Genomic DNA, 6,509 nt, shown 5'->3' on the forward strand with positions numbered 1-6,509 from the left:
CAATAAATGCAGGGGGAAAAGTGTGGAATCGCCTCCCCTCTGAACATGTTTTATATACATACAGTATGTACAGCACAACCTCTGTTTCTTATTTGTGTTTCAAACTACTGAGTGTGTTAATAGATGTAAAAGAAGACTATGTACATAAAACAAGCTTAGTTACAAGAGGAATCCATTGAATAATTGTTCAACGGATCAAGAACAGAATTAGGCTCAAGGAACAGAATTAGGCTCCCACAAGTTGAGCCTAGGGTAAGACATATCTACCCTATCTAGTCTCTGTTACAGTTCTATCAGAGGTAAAACTTGGCCTCTGTTGTAGAAACCCACTTGAGCCCACTTCTTACAGTCCACCCATTGCACCACGTTTGACTGGGTTGAGGACTCTTATCTTGAGGAATTTGTTATTGCAGTGTGTCAGTTTGAAATGTTGCTTCAGCATTGTAGCGGGCCAGCCGATAAAGATGGGATGCATTCCATTGCTGGCTATCAGAGACGCGTAACTGGCTATGTCAGGGGCGGGTGTCATGGGAAATCATTGTTTTGTGGTTTTATAGCAGATTTATGTTAAGTTTATTTTCTAAGATGTTTTGTTGTAATAACAATTAAAATACTTCAGCCACACATTTTGGTAACAAGGTTTAGGAAAAGTTAGTGAGGGCCATCCCACAAAGCTGGGTACAGTCTAATCAAACTAAACCCAGCTGCCCAAGCTGTATTCAAGCAAAATGTTATGTATGAGAACATTAAAAAAACTGCCTAAAAGACAAACATTTAAAAGAACTGGGACAACACTGGAAAATAATATTCGACATGTCAAATATGTAATTTGGCTTAGGTTTATTTTAATGATCTTTCTGCAATTCATTTAATTTTTTTTTTTTATGTACGAGCCAAAGGAAATCGGCTTCACGCAAGTTGACCAAAAACATGCAAACCTTTTAGGTGTCGATCAGCATTGCAGCTGGCAGTGCTTGTGCAACATTTTTTAAGGTGTATTATTACTGAATATCATGTGCTTTTCAATTCTCTGAAGAGGACTATACAAATTAAAATAGGGAAACAGCAAAAATTGTGTTAATACACAGCTACTTGTTTTATTTGAAATGCGTTGCAAGTTTGTCTTTTGGAGACTTCCCAGAACAGTCTCTTCTATGTTCCATGTTGTCCTACAGTGGAAATAAAATTCATTTTCAATTCCATGTAACTGAATAGGAATGGTACATAAATACTTCTCATATTACTAATATTGTATTGTTAAGAAATGTTGAAATCCTATCATAAAAAACATTTAGTTTGTGTAGTACAAGAAAAATCATCACATTCAGTAAAAAACATGGACTAAAAACATCCCTATCTGCAAGTTTCCATCCAGTACTTGCTTAGAATTGGTTATTCGTTTTAACTTTTTTTTAATATATAAATATATGTGCACTAACAAGTTTAGACACAAAGAGGGCAGTCCATTTCTCACAAGGTAGTGAATATTTCCTTTTGTACAAAATGTATAGACCTTGTTTAGTTTAAAAGGGTTACTCCCAGTTTAAGAATGTACTTGTTTTGTATTTACCTGTACTGTTTGTGCACTATCTCTGTTTGTCAGGTAAAGGAGAACTGTAGGTCTACATGTTCTATAACCACCAAAATGACATGGGTACAAAAAGCCAGTTTGGAATGAAGGGATCATCCAGTTAAAGCTGCCATATATAAAAGGGTTATGTTACTGAAAAGGTCAGACCTAAAAATGGGACAAAAGAAACAATTGGGGAAAATGTATGCTTCACCACTAAACAGCCTGCACTAGTTTGACTCTGTGTTGTGGAATGTACAAAACATATTGCCACAAGATGTTCTGTTCAGCTGAACTCAGATAGCACAAGTACACTTTGCCATGCTTAAAAAACTTTCAGTAAATAGCCACTGGAAACCAAAAAGACACACGCTAGTCTTATTACTCAAACCTGTAAGGAACTGAAAAATATTTTTAGTGCAAATGGTCTCAGATGTGCTTATAGTCTATAAATTACAGCCTTAAATCTATCAGATTACTGCTGTTCAAAATCAAGAAACTTTGGGATGTGTCCATCACAACAAATAGCTTCATCAAATAGCTCAGTCCCAGCCAATTCACTTTGAATATCTTTGGCAGTCAATCTCTGATTGTTATTAACCTACCTCACAATTCTTCTGCTTGTTCTTGTTGAAAGAACCTTCTTTCTTCTAGACAGTGGTAGTGTTGTGACAGTACCATGAGTCTTGAAATTGGGATACTCAAATGCTTGGAAATCTTCTTGTATCCTTCTCCAGCTTTATGACAATAAATAATTTTCTGCCTAAGGTCTTCAGATAGCTCTTTACTTGTTCCCATATTGACTTATTGGTAATGACAGCAATCACCATATGCCTAACCCTTATGTTCACCTACAATCCAGCATTTTCTGGACTTCTCTAGAATTAGGTTCTGCATTATCATATTGAAAGTTCTAGCACCTTGTAGACAATACTATCATAGCATCAAAGGGTATGAATACTTTTGAGTTTTGCTGAAGAAATGCTGACATAAATTATTAGATTTCTTGTAACTTTTTTTCTCATCCACAAAAGCAGAGAGAGAGAGAGAGAGAGAGAGAGAGAGAGAGAGAGATGTGCAGTGCATTTCAAGACAATATTTTGTGTGTGTATATATATCTGCAAAAGATTTATTTGGCACATGTAAGTGCCGCTTATTGCACTAGCTGTGGGCTAGTCCAGGTACTTAAAAGTGCCGTTGGTTTGAAAAACAGGTAATAAAATGGATTACAGAAGATAGCTCTCTCTCGCTCTACTCGCTGCCACTCTCTCAGCACACACTCTTAAACAGCACGCAGGCTGCACCTTATATAGAGTCAGCAGACGGGAAAGAGCGGACATGGTTGGAACCAGGCTGCAGCAGCTATAGACAGACAGACAGACGCACAACACAGCATGAAAGTAAACACAGCATACAAATATTTACAAGCAAATACCACCCCCCACCCCCCCAGCAGTTCAATGCAGCACCAAAACGTCCCATTCATCAATATAATACAATACAATATAATGAGGGAGAACTGTAGTATATTAAAGACCACAAAAACTGCACATTAGCCCATTTATCCTGTCACTATACTATGTGGTGGAATACTTTCTTTTATGCTCCCTATTCACTTACTGGTTTAACTTACATGTTACCTGAACCAACACTGATTCCCATGTGTTGAATAAACAAAATATAGTGTTTGAAAGGAAAATTGGAATAGCCAAAGTGAAAAAGAATAATAAAAGACTTACTAGCAGCAGAGCCTGTTAGTCATTAGGATAACCTAATGAACACTAAGAAATTCAAGACGGTCTGGTCTGACCAATTCCTGCAGTTTTTTATTACTAGGTCCTGGGCCACACACATTTAAACATATTGAAAAAAATAATAATAATAATAAAAAAAAAAAATCACGTCGGGTGTTCTGAGTACAATGAAAAAAAGTGCTACCACTCACCCCCACCTTAATGTTCTTAGAACTAGCACACTCGTGACACTTTCCTGGTGGAAGGTTGAGAAGTCAGTAATACAAGGCGCTGAATCTGACAGCAGGCAGAGTGCTGGACTCAAGCCAGTGGGTAGGTTTGCTCGTTTACTTTACCTAGATTGCTCCAGTAAAAACCCAACTGTATAAATGGGTAATTGTATGTTAAAAATAATGTGATATCTGTATAATGTGAAATAATGTATAATGTGATATCTTGTAACAATTGTAAGTCGCCCTGGATAAGGGCGTTTGCTAAGAAATAAATAATAATAATAATAATAAAAGGTGGACAGCTTTCTACTCAGATGTTCATACATTTTACCCCAGGGTTCATATTTGTCCCACCTTCCTCTCCTGAAGTTCTAAATATAACTAAATGCAATGAAAACTAGCATTAGACATGTCCCCAAAGTTACAGTATCCTGGAAAATTAGTGTCGGTGGGCTCTTACCTGTCATTCGAAACAGGCTCCGGGTAAATTGTTTGGAAAACTTCCCTGTCGCCGTCAAATTCTAAAGTGTCATCATCTTAATTTAACGAAGAGTGGGTATGATAGATGAACGAGAGCAGGATTCGGACCGGATTTTCTCAGAAGAGCACACACCCCAACCCGAACCTGGAAAAATACTTAACTTGATCGTTTCCCCCTTTCCCATTCTCAAACCTTTTTTAGCGTTTATGTTAATAAAATAGGTGTGGTCTGGTCAGTGTATGTTCACCCTGTTGAATTGTTTTGTGTTGAACGTTATAGCTTTCATTTGTAGTACAATCTGAGAAAAGTGTGACACATTTAAAGGGCTAAATGAAACCTTGACATGTATAGCTATCAGACAGTTCTAAAAAATAAAAATAAAAAAGGAACGACTTCAAAAGGTGAGCATTAGCTACTTTAATTGTTTTAGAAATGCATTGAAATAAAAACAGCATCCGGGTAAACAGCGTGCGACGTCGATATATCTTTCAACGTGTATGTAACATAATTTATATGATCATTGACAGCTTTTTCCACCTACATGTGCCCAATAATGACTTTTGCAGAAATGCGTCATTATGCCAGCCAACAGCACGGGGAAGCTATAACTACAATCTACTCACGATTTGTTGTGCGGGTTTAACTGCAAAGAAGTATTAGCCAATCAGCTAGATGAGGCGGGGATTTCTGTTATTATAGCGATGTCAAACTTGGTTTGGAATCAGCGTGAAAGAGGTTTATGAAGTTGAGAGTATTCGAAGTACTGTTGATAAGACTTTATAAGGTAAGTCATCTTTCAAATCTTTGTTTAGTTGACTACATTAAAACATTGCTTGATAGATTATTTTCTTTGTTCCATATTGAAAAGTTTAACATGGTTATTAACTTTGTTTTAAAGTGGGGGTTATATATGTATTTGAGTCTTGATTGTTATATATTAATAACTTTTTCGTCTCCTTTTCGGTTTAGATCTTTTGAAAAGAAGTCAAAATGTTCAGAAGATTGCTATTCTGCTACTGTATCATTCAGACGATTTGTTTAAAACCAATAATGGAACCGAAGCCTTCTGCAGTGGAGGAAAACTCAGAGCACCCCAAAAGCGTTGTTATGTCATCTGTGGAAGCAGGTTAGGTTAATTTCAGAAGTATGATATTACTTATACTCTATTGCTAGCAGCGTTCCATACTTTATGATATGTGATTCCAGGTTACATCATGTGGGTGTGTCTCTATTCATTAAAATTATGTTGGGTAAAAATAAGTGTTATGTGATTTTTTTAATTTTTATATTAAACATATTATTTGAAGTCAGTGCAGAATACAAAAAAAGAGGAATAGTGTTGCATGTACATATTACAATGTGATAGTTATCTGATTTTAGCAATATTTTTTTGACAAAGGACCAGTCAAATCAGTGCACAAAATACAAAATAGTTATAGACCAGGGTGTTAGACTTGGTTTAGAGGGAAAATAACAACAACACTGTAAAACTACATTCTTAAGAATGAAATAGAATCTTTTACTAAGAGATTTCAAACAAAATGTTTATTTTAATTTTCATTATTTTAATGTAATGTTTGAGAAGATACTTTAGACACACAGTTACCAAAATAAACATGTGATGCCTATTTAGGATTTAAAGTTATTATTTGTTTATTTAGCAGACGCCTTTATCCAAGGTGACTTACAGAGACTAGGGTGTGTGAACTATGCATCAGCTGCAGAGTCACTTACAATTACGTCTCACCTGAAAGACGGAGCACAAGGAGGTTAAGTGACTTGCTCAGGGTCACACAATGAGTCAGTGGTTGAGGTGGGATTTGAACTGGGGACCTCCTGGTTACAAGCCCTTTTCTTTAACCACTGGACCACACAGCCTCCTAAAGTGAGGTTCTGTCTTCATCTTCTCATTGTGGATGCTTGTGTTTATGAATCCTATTCTGTCACTACATGTCGCTATAGTAAAATTGGGCAACATGAAAAATAATGCAGAGATCCACAGCACATATGATTATTGACAACTCTTTGATTTGAAATGTTTTTTTTTTTTCAACACAGAAAGTTTGAATCAGGAGAAATCGGATGCTTTGTTAGCAAAAAGGCAAACTCAGGAGCAGCAGGTTATCAGACTTTTGGTGAGTGTGAGCAATGTTTTACCTAATCGTTTTTCCCAATTCCCATAGCTCTGTGAATACGTTGTTCTGAAAATGAATTGTTGAAGCATGTGTGATTTCAAGGCTGGCTGACTGGCAGAGTCTATTTCTAATATTATGTCTGGAATAGTAAAAAAAAAAAAAAAAAAAAATTCTGGTCCTGTTTGTTACAGATTAAAACTGCTTGCTGTACAGTACTATGAAAGGACCAATTTTAAATTACTGCCTTGAGCTTAGAGTAGTTTTCCCTGTTGCATTAATTGATGTCATATTCCTTTTGAGGATTTAATGGTGCTGCAAACAAGTACGTTGACATTCAATAATTCCAATTCAGCTAAA

At 36.2% G+C, this 6,509-nt stretch overlaps 1 non-coding gene across 1 annotated transcript; it reads left to right on the top strand.

Moving 5' to 3' along the window:
- Positions 1–4,703: 4,703 nt before the first annotated feature.
- On the top strand, positions 4,704–6,152 carry LOC117399449 (uncharacterized). Its single transcript, XR_009328570.1, has 3 exons — positions 4,704–4,801; positions 4,987–5,143; positions 6,076–6,152. It is a non-coding gene; the product is annotated as an uncharacterized LOC117399449 (transcript).
- Positions 6,153–6,509: the final 357 nt, after the last annotated feature.

The sequence above is a fragment of the Acipenser ruthenus genome, chromosome 4 (assembly GCF_902713425.1).
Source record: "Acipenser ruthenus chromosome 4, fAciRut3.2 maternal haplotype, whole genome shotgun sequence".
Taxonomy (NCBI): Eukaryota; Metazoa; Chordata; class Actinopteri; order Acipenseriformes; family Acipenseridae; genus Acipenser; species Acipenser ruthenus.